This window comes from Impatiens glandulifera, chromosome 2 (genome assembly GCF_907164915.1).
Source record: "Impatiens glandulifera chromosome 2, dImpGla2.1, whole genome shotgun sequence".
Classification (NCBI taxonomy): domain Eukaryota; kingdom Viridiplantae; phylum Streptophyta; class Magnoliopsida; order Ericales; family Balsaminaceae; genus Impatiens; species Impatiens glandulifera.
The window spans coordinates 18777512-18794722 of NC_061863.1; the positions used below are offsets into that span (position 1 = coordinate 18777512).

The 17211-nt window shown below is 33.7% G+C and overlaps 1 long non-coding RNA gene across 1 annotated transcript; it reads right to left on the reverse strand.

The window, feature by feature from the left end:
* Window positions 1–14842: 14842 nt before the first annotated feature.
* Window positions 14843–16550, reverse strand: LOC124928168. Its single transcript, XR_007098459.1, has 5 exons — window positions 16428–16550; window positions 15915–16234; window positions 15503–15598; window positions 15187–15262; window positions 14843–15097 (listed from the first exon to the last, which is right to left on the reverse strand). It is a non-coding gene; the product is annotated as an uncharacterized LOC124928168 (long non-coding RNA).
* Between the last annotated feature and the right edge of the window lie 661 nt (window positions 16551–17211).

Sequence of the window (17211 nt, forward strand, 5' to 3'; positions counted from 1 at the left end):
ACGTGTTAAACGTGTTAAAACGTTTTAAACATGTTAAAAATATGAAAACGTGTCAAAAACGTGTTAAACGTCCAAACATGTGAAACTTGTTAACATGCCAAAACGTGAAAACATGTTTAACGTTGTCAAAATATGTGGTAAACGTGTCAAAAACGTAAAAAAATGTTTAATGTGTTAAAAACGTGAAAACATGTTAAACGTGTCACAAACGTAGAAAAATGTGTTAAATGTGTCAAAACGTGACACGTGTGTTAAACGTGTCAAAAACGTGTTAACTATGTGAATAACTTGTTAAACGTGCCAAAACGTGTTAAACGTGTCAATAATGTGGTAAACGTGTCAAAACGTAAAAAATGTGTTAAATGTGTCAAAAACAGTGAAAACGTGTTAAACGTGTCAAATTGTGTTAAATATGTGAAAAACTTGTTTAACGTGCCAAACGTGAAAAACGTGTAAAAAATGTGGTAAACGTGTCAAAACGTAAAAAAACACGTGTAAATGTGTCAAAAAACGTGAAAACGTGTTAAATGTTAAAAACGTGAAAACGTGTTAACGCGTCAAAAACGTGTTAATATGTGAAAAACTTGTAAACGTGCAAAACGTGCAAAATGTGGCCAAATATAAAAAAACGTGTTAAACGTGTCAAAAAGTGTTAAAAATGTGAAAATCATGTTAAACGTGTCAAAAACGTGTTAAACATGTCAAAGACGTGAAAAACATGTTAAATGTGTGAAAACGTGTTAAACATGTCAAGGACGTGAAAACGTGTTAAATGTGTCAAACGTGTTAACGTGTCAAAAACGTGTTAAACGTGACAAAAACGTGTTAAACGTGCCAAAAACGTGTTAAACGTGTTAAAAACGTGAAAAACATGTTAAACGTGTCAAAAACGTGTTAGACGTGTCAAGGACGTGAAAACGTGTTAAATGTGTTAAAAACGTGTTAATCATGCCAAAAACGTGTTAAACGTGCCAAAATATGAAAATATGTTAACAGTGTAAAAAACGTGTTAAAAACTTGTAAAACGTGTTTAATGTGTGAAAAACGTGTGTAAACATGTCAAAAACAGAAAAACGTGTTAATTTGGAATTACAATTCCGACTACCAAAAATAGGAATTGAACTATCAAATTACACTATATTGAATTCCATTGAAATTCTAATTCCAATTCCAATTCCAATTCTTAATATTAAAGTGTCTAACAAACATAAGAATTGGAATTGGACCCTTCAATTCCAATTTCAATGCCAATTCCAGGGTTATCAAACACACCCTTAGAGATTTTATCATTTCTCGTGAAGTTACTTTAATTGGCAGATGTATACGTATTGCATATATATATGAATTGGCTTCAATATTAAATCATTTCAAATAACGTTTATTAGTATAAAAAGAACAAAATTATTAAAATGTTATTATAATTGGTTGCTTCACCATTAAATATTATTGGACCTATTTTGTACAAATATGATGATGCTTAATTGTGGAAAGGCTGGCTGAGGTGAGACAAGTGCATATACATATAACTTGTCTTCCCTCGACCCTGTCCTTAATTAAGCATTATCATATTTGTACATAATAAGCCCAATGATATTCAATAGTGGAGCAACCAATTATAATAACATTTTAATAATTTTGTTCTTTTTACAACCCTACTTATGACCCTCAAATTTTGTAGTACAGTATTATTATTAATTAATTAATATATATTATAAATCTATTAATATTTATATATGTATTATTATTAACTAATTAATATATTATAAATCAATTAGCATATATCTATTAATTATATTTATATATATATATATATATTATGAAAGTTTTTATAGTAAATATTATTATTATTATATATTTAATTTTATTATTTTATAATTAGTATTATTTTATTTTTTAATTTGTTGGGTGACAAAAATATTATTTGAATTGGATCCAGATTATATATATAATTGGTATTTTATTTTATATTATTTTAAAAATGATTGTATATACTAATAATATGTGATTCCAACAAATAAATAATAATTAAAAAAAAACTCAATTTATTTATAAGTTAGCTTCTAAAAATAAATTCAATTTTTGTATGAATCAAGTTGAATAAATTAATTTTTTTTATCATAAATTATATTTATGTTTATTTTAATTCTCATGTATCAGATTTTATGGTTGTGTTTACACCACCTTTATTTTATTTTTTATTTTATTATACAAGAACCAATTAAAATAATAATAATTTATAAATATATTATTTTTCATTGGGAATAAATTATTGTTTTAATAATTTATTTATTATTAATGAAAAGTGATAAATTAAAAAAGATAAAGTTATAATACTTTCACATTTAAAAATATAAAAGTTAATTAAATAGTCTCCAAACATTAATGTTATTGGTAGTCAAAATAACTTTATTTACCAAAAGATATCTAAATATTAATGTGGCCTAGACTTTTTAAAACACATATTATATAAATCTCATTATTCATTAATGTGGCCTATGCTTTTTTAAAACACAGTTTATATAAATCCCATGGCCTAAGCCTTTTAATCAACATTCATCCTGTCCAGTTTTCTTCTCCCAGCACAATTGTTGTTGATGATCCATTGGGGAACTACTCCCTTGGCCATTGAAAATGGTAATGGAAAAAGGATAAAAAGAAAGAATTATATGACTCCACACCAGATGGGTACTGTAAGAAAGTTCCCATCAAACGCCAAAAGCCTTATATTCAGTAAGGCCTTTGATGGAGTACCAGTCATCTATTCATCAACACAGGTAACCAGTCTTAACTTCTTCATTTTCACATTCCCCGTTTAACTCTTTTTCATTTTTGTGCAGAATAATCTGAGAGCAGTCATCAGGTCATCTGGTTACTTATGCGGGTGTTGTAATTGCAATTTTAAAATTGTAAGTAAAGAAAACCCTCTTTTTCTTTTGGTAATTTAATGTTTACTATCATATATATCGTTAAAGCTATTTTGTTTTTGTTTTTAAGGTTATCAACGCACATGAGCTTGAAATCCATGCCGGATGCCGACAGACAATCGCCGACTTGGTGTATGAGTTGCAGGATACTACTACACAGGAGGACTTGTATCAAGCAATGAAGACTGTGTCTGGCTCTAATATAAATATTATGAATTTTGGTTTATGGAAAGGTTAATTATTTTTCCCTTATTTCCTATTTGTTTCATCTGCTAAACATCAAGCTGCAATGCGGGCGGGAGGAGTTCCTGATAATTGACATAAGAGAAAGACAAGGAGCAATGGAGAACTAGTTTTTTTTTTCTTCTTTTCTTGGACAAATTTACATTACTGTTTTTTATTGATTTGTGTTAAACTTTGTAATCAAACTGCTTCATCAATACACAATACTTTTACAGAATTATTATTAACCTCTGTTTTTGAGTCTCTTTTTCTCCTCATCTTCTTCATTTTTATCACTGTCCATAAGGTCAATAGGAGCTATATGATTGATCTCTTGCTTATTATTTAAGTTCCTTTTTCCTTACTTTTCCCCATATGACCAAATATAATCAGCAACTATTACAACTGATCCTACAACCCTGCAGAAAAAAAGGATAAAATATAATATAATCATCAATGTTGGTTGTTTTTCATAAAAATTACTATTATTACTGCCTTCCCAGACTGATTGCTCACAAAGAAAAAAGATCCCATATGGTAACAAGACCATGCTGATGCTGAGAGGATTGAATGAATTCACAAAGAGATTCGAGTATACTCGAACGTACTATAATTGGCTTAGAGCCTGATTATGGGTCGGCTCCTCGCCCTATAATTCGTTTCAGTCTAATAACTAGAAAACCGCAAGGCCATATGAACTTTATAGAGAAAGGGGGAAGGACGGCCCTCGGGAGACATGGCCCGTCTGTGTTAGCCCTCGGCGTCGAGGGGTTAGTAAAGGGTTCCCTTTCTCTGAACGCAGATCCAAAGGTAACCGAGGGAACGAGGTTTGTAGGAAGTCCTTTCTCCTTTATCACTTGTAATGAAATATAATAGTTAACGCCTAAACTGATAACCCCTGCAACAACCCAATAAACCCTATCTTAATATGAACACACTAAAAATGGTAAAAGAAGAAAGAAGAATATGAAGATGGTAGATTACTCCATAAAGGGAAGCTAAAAGCTTGTAATCAAAGTGCAAAGACCAAATCTGGGCATTTTCTCTCTGGGCAAAGAACAGTCCATTGTAATGATCCCGTTAGGTAGATCAGTGTCGTGAGAGAAAGTAAAGCTGGATATGATTTCAAGGTGATTGCCAATATAAAATTTTAACAAGATGATATTTTAAAAGAATTTTGAATTATGAAAACGCAGTGTGAGTAATTGATGAATTATCACTTGTAAAATGTAGAAACTAGCCAAATGTGGTAGAGGATTGTACCGAAGCAATCTTTTATTCTCGAGTGCACTCTTTCGTTCCTTTCTTGCCAAATGTGGTAGACGATTGTACCGAAGCCGCTTTTGAAAACAGTTGACATGAAACTTTTCCCCTTTGCTTTGAGTATGGCTTCCTTTTTGATCTCTTTCTATTCTGTAGGTAGGCTATGAATTTCCATGCTTTTAGCAAACTTCTTCCAAAGTTCCGAGGCAAATGAACAGTTTTCAAAGGGATGATCAGTTGTTTCTTCATTCCCTTCGCACAACAGACAACTTGTATCCGGGATATCCATATACTTCTTTACTCGATCTCTTGTGTTTAGCCTTTCCTGAAATGCAAGTCATAGGATGAATTGGTGTATCAGGATGACTTTTGACGACCATACCAGATTAACCCAATCTACTGTTTGTTCCTTCTCTAGGATAGTGTTCCACACTTTGCTTGAAATCATTTTCCCGTTTTCCTCGGCTTTCCATTGGTGTACGTCTGATCTTTCGTTGAATTGGATGTTTCTAATATGTTCAAGAATGCGTCGCCTCACTGATATTCGCCTAAAGAGCGAATTTCATAGCCCGTCGTTGATGTCTCTGACCTTGACAGCTAGGCAGTCCCGTATGATCATCGCGTTTCTGAATTCCTCTTTATTGATTAACGGTTGGTTCTCATACCAAAAATCATGTCAAAACAGTGTGTTTCTACCATCTCCCCAGTTGATATAAAAAAGTCCTGCAATATTGCTTCTTAGCTTAAGGAATTTCTTTAACAACCATCCCATATCTTCACTTATTTTGGTTGTCAAAATGCTTGATTCGTGTTTCATAAATGGGTGTGGACCCACTTGATCCAAATTGATTCTTGTTTGCTCTCAATGGTCCATAGGTGCTTATACGTCAATATTTTGTTCCATTCCACACAATTCTTGAACCCTATGTCGCCTTCTTTCTTTGGTTTGCAAAATGCGGTCCACTTAACCTTCTTCCCGCCTCTCCCGTTGTTACCCCAAATAAAGTTTCTCATAAGCGCATCAAATTATTTCATTACCTTTTTCGGGAGCACAAGTTGCTGTGTCCAGTAACCGATGATTCCCATTACCCCATTTTTGACTAGCTCAATTATTCCTGCGTATGTAAGTTTCTTTGCTGCCTAGTCGGAAATTGAGTTCTTTACTTTCTTGATCAGTGGTCTGTAGTGTGATATTTGGATATGTTTTGCCTTGAGTGGTACGCCTAAGTATCTTACCGGGAATGTTCCTTTGTGATGCCCATGATGTTGTAGATGTTTATCTTTGTTTCCTCTTTTATTCCTCTGTAGAATATCAAGCTCTTGTTCTCGTTAATAGTCAAACGTGTAACCTCAGAAAAAAGTTAGTGCAACTCTTATAGTTTTTATGGAACTAACGTCAGCAGTGCTCTGAGAATAACAAAATCGTTTAGAAAAATATTAAATGGGTGATCTCCTCCTCCTCACCAGAATGGGTTGAAGATGTTATGGTTGATTCTTTCGGAAAGTCATATTAACGACTCTCTCAAAGAACGCCATGATGACGACGAAAGGTAAGATGAAAGGGGATCCCTCTACTTCACGTCGTTTTCACAATTGAAGTAGCCTTAATGGATCTCATTGACGCTACTACAAAATAAGAGGTAGAAATGCATTGATTATCCATTCTATAAAAATGATAGGAAAAACTAGATACGACCATAATGTCCCAAATGACTTCTCATCTAAAAGAATCAAGTCTTTTTGATATCCATTTTGAAAGCCACTTTCGGGGATATTTTTCTTTTCACATAACCTTTGAGAAGGTTTTGCATAGCAAAATGTATGTGAGATAGTTCTACCGGAAATGAATGCAAATTGATTTAAACTAACTAGTTTACCAATGACGCTTTTTAAATCGTTTTGAATGAATTTTGAATTTTTTTATAAACGACATTGTAACATAAAATCGATCTGAAATCTTGAACCTGTTTTGGGAACCGAGGTTTGGGGTATCATAGTTAGGACAGTGGTGTTCCACTATTTAAGCATCCTCCTATTCTTAAAGAATCCAGAAACTCCTCCGTAATTCGTGACACACAATCGACCAATTTTCTTTAAAGAATTGAGCATTAAATCGTCTAGGACCTGGCTTCTATTACCGTTGATGCTAAATAGAGCCTCTTTTACTTCATCTCGTGTGATAACCCTGATTAGATCTTGACTATTTTCAGCAGAAACACTATTTTCAATAATCTGGTATAAGATGTTTAGATGGATTGATTGCGCTTTCTTGGTACCCATAAGCTCTTTGTAGAAGTTGATAGAGAGATCATGTACCCCTTTCTGCCCCTGTACATATTCACCTTCATAAATCTTCAACTTGGAAATGTTGTTCCTCAGATTCCTAGCCATACATTTCCAATAGATGAAATCAGTATTTTGTCTCCGAGAGAAACCAATGCTACCTTGATTTCTAAGTTCAGATTTCTGAAATTACCTACTCCAGCCTTTTCTTCCTCGTTAAGTTGTTCTTCATTTTCTCCTCCCTTAGTAATTTGCTTTGGACTTCTTTGTTTTCTCTCCCAGAAATTAAAGAACTTGAAGGGACTTTTGAACCTCTCCTTCTTCTCCCAAAAGATCTTGATAGAGCTATGATCTGAGATTCCGGGATTCATAACGTGTAGTTGGCTTCTCGAGAATTGTGCAATCCACTTCTTGTTGACAAGAATTCTATCGATTCTTCTTTTTCGAATGTGTCCATTCCCACGAGTTGATAATCAAGTAAAGAAGTCCTCTAAATTAGTAGGTTCAATGCATCCCATGTCTCTAATGTAATCGTTGAAATCAATCATATCTTGGGTTATATCGGACTCCAGGCTCCTATCAGTTTCACTTCTTGTAACATTAAAATCGCAAAGGACAGCCCACGATTTATCACTATCAATCCAGTTCCTAAGACAGTTCTAGAGCAATCTTCTTTTAGTTCTTGAGTTGCTACCATAGAAAATAGCAAGTTAGAACTCATTTCCAGTGATTTTTTCCTTGACCGGAACCAGAATTGTTTGATTATTGGTGAAGAGCTACGTGACCTCGACAACCTTTGGATCTTAGACAACCCAGATTCTTCCAGTTCTTGAGTTCAAATTATGAATGAGTTCCCATCTACTATCAACATACAACATGCGAACCTTGTCAACGTTATTATTTTTGACTTTCGTTTACAAAATTCCCATGATAGTAACATTTTGATTCTCAATAATCCTCTTAATTTCTTTGCATTTGAGAGGATCATTGAGTCCTCTTATGTTTCATGTTACGATGTTCATGAATGAATATAGGGGTTTGCTTCCTACATTTCAAAACTATCTTGGACTTCACGATCTGTCTCATCATTAGTGAAATCATATGCATCGTTGTCCTAACTGTCTTTAATGGCTATATATTGTGTTCTCTAAAATTCATATTCATTGGTTATTGAATCTATTGCATCCGGATCAACTTCAACAGTGCCAGCAGCCCCTTCTTTTTATTCATGAGTGTCCGCATATTCTCTTCTGTTTGACTTTTTTTTTTTCTTTGGACTAGAGGTATCACACTCATTTCAGGACGTTATAGCTCTTCTTGGCAACTCTTTTAGGTATTATACTTGTTATTTTTAAAAAAAATTAAACAAAACTCTGGCTATTTATAAATTTTTATTTATAACATTCCACCTCAAAATAGTTCACCTCACAGGGTCTGTCACCCCAATAGGTACTTAGGTCTTATCCTATACCTAGGTGCTACTTAATAATTGTCTCGAATGGGTATATCACCCAAACTTACGTGAAAGAGTACCAGATCGAAATTCTATACTCATAACATTATGTGAAGAACGATCATACCGATTTGTGACCGAGAGATGTTGCGTGAGGAAAAACTAGAAACCCAGAATGGATCACCCTATCGGCTTTGATACATCCTCTAGGGATATTAGGGATGGCGGGGAGAGATTCCAACCTAAACCTCGATGGAAACCTTAGCACACAAAACCTGGTTAATTTACCCAATCGTTGTTTGGACGTTCCCAAACAACAAAGTCTCGACAAGTCAACTCAGTACGTGCTTATTTATTATACATGCATACATCTATAATAGATATACTAAACATATTTAAGCATGTTTGCTTTTATCAAAATCAAACGACATGTTTGTCAAGGTTGATTATACATTGCAGAAAGGCCTTGTTATATAACGAGGATCTATTCATCTAGACTCACCACTTCCATGAGTCAGAATAGTATTATGATGCTTTGGGGCTCAACACCGTTCTCAAATACACTAATCACTTGCCTCCATCATGGACTTCATGATGGATGTTGCAACGCAAAAGGGATTCGATGCACCGCGCCTTTATGCTAGGGGATTGCCAGATTTTCCCAACCATTGAAGAGTTCAAAGCCATAATAACGATCCAGAGAAAAAAATCACAAGGCTCAAACTCTTCACAAAATCCATGTCTCTTTGAAACTCTTCCAAGAAGAGCTCAGCTACACGAGAACCATGGCAGATCAAATTCTCGCCACAACTTACTTGGATCTTCCTCTCTAGGTCAAGATAACAACCCAAATCAGAGAAATTCCTCCACTGAGTTTCGACACTTCTCTACTCACCATGACCATTATGGTAGCTCATTTCCTTCTAGATCCCTCGAGAAATCGCCCTCCATCCTTAAAAATCTTGGAGGTAGTCTATCATCTTAGAGGTGGAAATAAGGATCCTACCAAAATCATCTTGGCGGAGACACTAATGGGTCTCAACGAGTCATACTTTTCTTACTCTAAAATGTCTACTACCAGTTCTAACTAGTAGTGTCTTATTTCCTTTTGTTCAATACCATAATATACTCGAATGAGTTTTTTATTTTGTCATAATTCAAGTATTTAACCTTTCATAATCCAACAAATGATGAAGGTGGAGATGCCACTAAATTAAACATAGATGTCGAGACTAATGCATGATTGATTGATGACATCCTCTAATACCCATTGTGTTTAATCCTTGATAACTAACTATAATGTCGATGATGTGATCATAATCTTGACCTTGAACATTGGCATGATGACAACCATGATAATGAGGTCTATGAACATGACATCTCTTGACTATGCCTCAAATATTTATAAGAATAATCTTATTTATATATAAATGAGAGATAGAGTATACATATATAGTTACGAATCTTATTTATATAAAGTGCTTAAAATTCTTGATGTTGTTGATTCGAAATCATGAACATTTTTAAAGAAATATGAAATGAAAATGAATACAGTGAATAAAGTCAAGAAAGTGAAAAAAATAAATTCATTTAAGTGGATAAATAAAAAAAATATAAGGATAGTTGGTGGTTATTATAAATATTAAATATATAGTTAACACAAAATTTGTTACTAGTTTATTTATTAAAGTTATTATAAATAATTGTAAATGACAGATAAAATAAAACATATATGTATATAAATATATATATATATATATATATATATAATTTTCATTGCAACATTGAGAAATAACTAAATTGCTAAACTATTGTAATGGTTAGATTAATATTATATAATGCATATAACATTGCACACAAAAATAGGATTTCTACCCTAGTGTTAAAAATTATTTATTGAAATAACATCCGCAATAATTAGCGCAACAATGAAGAATAAAGAAATCTATACATATATAATAATGCTTAAAGTAGAAATATGAAGTGTCATATACATGACCACCAGGTTAATCTGGGTATTTTATAAATTTATTCACGTTGTCATCTACTACCCTTCCACGATGTAACTACAAGTATCCTAAGGTTACACCTTGAATTTTCCTGAGTTCCGAATGATCTCATATTCTGTTACACTTTTGGTAGAAGACCTACTGGAAGTTGTACTATTGTAAGACATCGTAGACGATGAGTGCGTCATCTTCTTCCGTCGATGAGACGATGGTGGCGATGAAGACAACGAAGAAGAGGAGCGATGAGAAGGATCGGAGGGGTGACATGATGGTTGTAAGATACCAAGTGTTCTCCGAAATGATAAAAAGAGGTTCTTACTTTCTGATCTCCTTTAATAAATAAAACATTTATATAATTTTTAGAGGGGATAATGGTCACGCGCAGTACGTGCACCTTCCATCATTTTCTCAACTTGATTTCTAAGGTAAGATAAACATTTTTCCGTTTTTTTGCATGTTGAGTATGAAGTTTTATGCTTTTAGGGTTTTAGTTTAGGATTTAGGCTTTAGTTAGGGTTTAAGGTTGAAATGCTTAGTTAGTTCTATGTTTTGGTTTGAAATGCTTTTATCCGAGAAATGTAGTTTAATCTGAATGGTTTGTGAATGGGGCGTGGATGGTGGGGGTTGTGCGAAAGGCGTGGGTGGGGCGTGGGCTTGGGCGTGGGATTGGGCGTGGGTTGGGCGTGGAGCGTGGGTGCGGCGTAGGCTTGGGCGTGGGCTTGGGCTTGGGCGTGGGCTTGGGCGTGGGCTTGGGCGTGGCGTGGATTTAAGAAATGCTGTGAGATTTTAGAAATGTATAGTTTTTGCATATTCTGAATGGTTTGTGAACATTTTCCAGTGATATACAAATGCATTGCATTGCGTGGTACGCAAATATTTGAGGTCCTCGATGGTTTGCATTCGGCGCAAGATAGATTATCATTTACGTCCCACGAAGAATGCAATTTGCGTGGGATAAAAAATGATATCATTTGATAGATTATCATTCTCCTTATTTTGGTTTCTAAAGTTTATCCTTGCTTTTGATGATGTTACACAGAAGATGATGATCGTGGATGGATGATGAAGAGAACTAGGGTCAGTCATCAACTAATCATGGAAGAGAAGAATAGAGAATCTCTCTTCCTCTCCTAACTTCACAATAATAATAATAAAGGCCGAGATTGAAAGAAAGAAAGAGAATCCGCCACCAACAAAAGCGGAGCAAATGATGATTGACTCCATTCCAGCTCATACCAAGTTCTCTTTTGCTTCTTTTCTCTCCGAGGATTCTTCTGAAATTTCTTCGAACCCTCTTCTCTGCATAACTCAAGATGCAAGAATCTGAAATCAAGTATTTCTTTTATTGGAAATTTTGTGAATTAATATTCTAATAATATCTACTGAAATGTTGATTTATTTCAAATACTTAACATATAGGTTCTGATTGAGATGGCCAATGGTTTGTTCATGTTAGTCATGGTTGATTGATGCAAGCTTAGTTATCTTTATGTTAAGGTAATCTTGTTTTTTGTTTTGTTTGTTAAGGCACTTGTGACATTGAAGAAGGGTGCTCATCTTCTGAAGTTTCTACGAAGAGGAAAACCTAAATTATGTCCATTTAGGTTGTCCGCGGTATGATCTTGAAAAACAACTACTCTATAGTTAATTTTATGTTTCCAGATATGGTTATTGCAGGACAAATTGATCTCTGTCTTTAATATGAGTAAATGTTGCAGATGAAACGTCCAATTACAATTGATTTTCGCACGATAACTGTATTGTTTGAGCTTATGAGATAAACATGAGATGTCATTGTCTTTAGGCTCTTCAGATTAATTACTATTATGAAAACAAATGCTACTTATTCAAAATACAGTTTGCCCACCCGCGCAAAATGCATTTACCCTGCGCAAAATGTAGTTTGTTAGTATTCGATATTAGATAGTTCTTACCTTTGCAATCTTAATTGGCAGTATTATGGAAACCTTAATTGATGACCAGATCACAGTCCTTGCACCATTTCCATTGCAAAGAGTTCCTCTTCACCTCTAAATATACACACATATACATCCTTATTATTAGCTTGCTTTTGCTTATGATTCCTTTCGTTTTTATCTTTGGGTGCAGGCTGTAATGGCTATTGTTCCGGTTGAGAAACTTGTTGTCCACTTTCATGACACTACTACTCACTTGAAGTGAAACCAAGATATTTGGAAGAGACTGCGCATAAGTGTCATGAAACACTTATCATTGGGTTGACACTTATGCGTTAATAACCCTCGTCTAAAACCTGTTAGAGTATAATATACTATATTTGTAAGATATTATCACAATATTATAAATTGTAATAAAAATATCAATATTATATTATTTAATTTTTTTATATGTCAATTATAATGTCTATATAATAGTCATAATCTATGTAACTATAAATCATAATTAAGTACCATCTTTCTCTTTAGTTTAACATGGTATCAGAGCCTTGTTATTGTTCTTGAGTCAATCAAGTGATAGTCTTCCGCTGCCTCCATCAATGGTTACCTTAGTCATTGATGGAGGGCTTTAATCATTTATTAATAATATTTGTTATGTCGGTGTTCTTAAGTAACTTATCTGGGGTCTTGGATTTTGTTTGAGTGAATTTGTTGTCGTCTAGTTGAATTGAGGATTTTAGTAGTTTAATTGGTCTTTGTTTGATCCATTGATTGAGGGCTTTAATCATTTATTATTAATATTTGTTATGTCGGTGTTCTTAAGTAACTTATATGGGTCTTGGATTTTGTTTGAGTGAATTTGCTATCGTCTAGTTGGATTGAGGATTTTAGTAATTTAATTGGTCTTTGTTTGATTGGTTTTGGTTGTTTTGTTGAGTAAAGGGAGTTGAATTTGGTTTGGTTTTCCCTAAGTTTGTAATGTTTGGTTTGGTTTGGTTTGGTTGTTGTGGGTTGTTGATTTCAATTTGGTTATTTGGTTTTGTTTTGGTTGTTAATTTTGGTTTGTCTGAATCGAAGAAGAGCTGTTTTTTGGTGGATAGTCATTGGATTGGGCAGAAGAGAAGAGAAGAAGATTAAGAGTGTTATGTAACTTCTTATTGTCCGCGCTTTTCTGATTGTCAAACTCCCAATGCTTATTGTTGTTGCATTGTGAGTTTGAGTGAGGATGTTAGAGTATAATATAATATATTTGTAAGATATTATAACAATATTATAAATTGTGATAATATCAATATTATATTATTTAATTTCCTTATATGTCAATTATAATGTCTATATAATAGTCATAATCTATGTAACTATAAATCATAATTATGTACCATCTTTCTCTTTAGTTTAACAAAACCTTTTATGGAAAAATACTTATTGTTGTTGACAACCCAACGGCTAAAAAGAAACAGCTTATTTACAGGTTCGATGTTCGGCCTTTTTGTGAGTGAAGGAAAGTTTTCAACCATCAAGATTGAGAGATAAAGAGAGTTCTTTGTTTTTTGTTTTCTTTCTTTGTTCTTTGTAGATATATGATGAAGATGAATTCTTTCAAATTTTTGTGTGTTTGTTTTTGGGATATACTTTTGTATGTATATTTTGCTTGTTGAGAAATTTTGATATGTTTAATCTTGTTCTGGTAATGTTGGAGCATTGAAATGAATTGAATATAAGAAAGTGTTCAATTTGAAAACACATATAGAGATAGAGTTGTGTTTAAACTAGAAAACTTAAATAATTTTATATGCAAACACTTGTCAAATATTTCATTTACATGTTAGATTTAAATAATGTAATGTTTTGAAATATAATATAATTAAATTGATCTGAAATAAGTTACGTGTTTCAAATTAATATAATTAGCTAATTAGAACAAAGTTGCAAGCATATAAAAAAATGTTTTATGAATAAGCAATAACTTGTAGTAGATAAAATTGACAATTTATAAAAAATCAAATCTTTTACATTAAAATAACATAATTTCTAAACATGAGCTCACACGTTTGAATAATTCCTTATTGATAATCATTGCAATATTTATAACCCATTTATGATAAACTGCGTTGGGCGCAAAAAAATATTTTGCGTGGTGCGCCAAAAAATTGAAGAAAAAAAAGGCGTGGGACGCAATCAACATGATCAATGTCAATAACTATATAAACAAAATATAATCTCATAATCCACATTTATCCATCACCCATGTACTAAAAAGTTAAAATCAAACTTTGTGAGGGGAGAAAAAAAAGTAAAAAATATGAAGGGTAAAATGGTCAAAAAAAATTTAAAAAAAATTATTTTTGCAAATGTCTTTTATGGGGGTTAGTTTTGAGATGACCCCTCTTTTGAGGGGAAATTTGATCAAATGACTATCAAAAGAGGAGTCATCTCAAAACTAACCCCCATAAAAGACATTTGCAAAAATAACTTCTTCTTTTTTTAAATTTAGACCATTTTACCTTTCTTTCTTTTTTGCGCCCACGCCCTTCTTAAATTTTACTTACTTTTTTTTTGCGCCCCACGCCCTTCTTAAATTTTACTTAATTTTTGTTTTGCGCCCACGCAAAAAGTTTTTTTTTGCGCCCCACGCACTTCTTTGCGTCCCACGATCTTCTTAAATTTTACTTAACTTTTTTGCGCCCCACGCAAAAATATACATCTTTATTAGGTAAAATTGTTATTTATTTGATCTCTTATGCATAAAAATATTCACATTCAGAATTGATGAGAACCATATAGGAGACATTGAACTTCAATACTAGTTACTGTTATTACAATTAACATGATCAATGTCAATAACTATATAAACATAATATAATCTCATAATCCACATTTATCCATCATCCATGTACTAAAAAGTTAAAATCAAGCTTCTCCTTTAATGCATTTGTTTCTCTATGCATATACGATATCTCAACTTTGTTACTCAATCGACCCTCTAACTGTTTTTTCCATTTCATGCATTAACCTTGAGAGAACATCCTAAGTAAATAATGAAAAGACAACATAAATCACAAGTTAAAATGAAATGAAACATGGAGGATTTATGGGAATTTACTTCACTTTCTTACCTTGATGTTCAAATGGAAGTACCACTTTTGCCCTTTCCATCCTCTCTTTTTCTGAGAGTTGCAAATTAAATTGTACCTGCAAAACATCACAATTTGACGATTGAAAAAAGAAATAATAATGGAAACACATTTTTATGTCATATATCCACAGTAGACCCATATGAGATCTTTGGAAAAAGAAAATAATCATACACAGATTCAAAATTTATAGGTGATTTCTGGATTTAGATCCAAAAGAAACAGGAAGTGTTTCCAAATTAAAAGAATTGCAATAGCATATGGATGTTAATGTTACATCTTAGGAAACATAACAAACCTTGGGAACTAGACTTTGAGTAGTTGCAATCCCACCATTGTCAACAACAGTATCCATAAACTTGATGTCTGATTGTTAAATATAGAAATCTTCATTCTATAACACAGAGAAATGATATGAGATGAGACGATGGAACTTGGAAATATGAAAATCGACACAAAGCAATTTCCCAAATAAGGGATTCGGTTGTGCAACCAAAATAAAGACTAAGACAGTAGCATGGAGATAAGTTGTATATGCACACATAGCTTCATTTAAAAACACCCTTTCATATCATTTTTGGATTTTTACTTATTTCAGTCCAGATTCAGATACGTCTAAATTGTATCTAGGTTACACCAGACCTATTTGTATACAGAAATTCATTGGAAATTTATACAATCATAATTGGAGACATGAAAAGAGAGATCACCAGTACTCTAACTCTTCCAGTTCTAAGCTACATCCGAACTAGAAGCCTCCCTCTGCAGTAATCTTTAATATTACATTGCAATCCATCCATTGTTGTTGAAACAGATTCAACAGAAGCCACCATAGAGGATAAATATTCAAGAACCGCACCGGCCTTGCTATCATGAAGATCTGAATGAACTAAACATAACACTGAATATGAAAAATAGATACAACAATCATACCGCTATATTTTGTAATCCTCAAAGAGGAGATATAATTCTTTATTAATCGGTAAGCACCATCGTGGACCCCAGATCCTTCAGTTTCAATCTGAGTGGCCTGAATGAGTAAGAAAACATTCACTAAATTGATTTAGGAAGAGGATATACCATTACTCTATAAAAAATGAAGCCTCAATGGCCATATCTGAGAGTTTATTCGTGCAGATGGTTGCGGGGAACCCTAAAACTTAAAACCCTAAAACCTATCATACACATCATGCAAAGGGAGCGGAAAAAAAATAATAACTCACCTGAAAATGAAAGCGGTGAATGGTTGCGGGGAGGTGTACGTCGTTGCTTGGCGATTGTCGGGAGGAAACTGGGGAAGAGAGTGCAGGGAGAGCAATGGTTGGTTCCGGGGAGAAGAGGGAAAGAAACGAAGAAAAACTGGGGGAAGAATGAAAGGTTACTAGAAGGGAAATTTGATGAAATGGCCCCATAACAGGGGAAATTCCATAAAAGGCCCGCGCCTGCTAATGTTGGCAAAAAGGGCCCTTTTGCCCTGCGAAATGTCAAAAATACCCCTCGCGCGCCAGATTTTACGCTGAATGTCGTGAATTGCCATTCACGCGATTTGATCTAAATCGCGTGATTTCATTAACGCGTTTTAGATGAAACACGTGAATGGAAATTCGCGTTTTTCAATTAACGTGAATTCCCATCCACGCGTTTCATCTAAATCGCGTTGATCAACTCACGCGATTTAGATTAAATCGCGTGAATGACAATTCGCATCTTTAGTCTTATATATAACTTTCTTGCCCTAATTTAAAACAAAACCTCCCCGATTGATTCTCCCTCCCACCCCGACTGCCGACTTTCCATTCCGACTTCCTTCAACATCGATCAAGATCATCGTTCCTCAACATCATCCTTCCTCAACATCATCGGGATTCCTCCAACATCATCGGGATCCCTCCAACATCATCGTTCTTCAACATCATCAGGTCAGTTTAGGGCTTAAGGTTTAGGTTTAAGTTTCGATTTATATTATACCGTTTATATTCATGGATATGGATGTATTTAGGTTTAGGG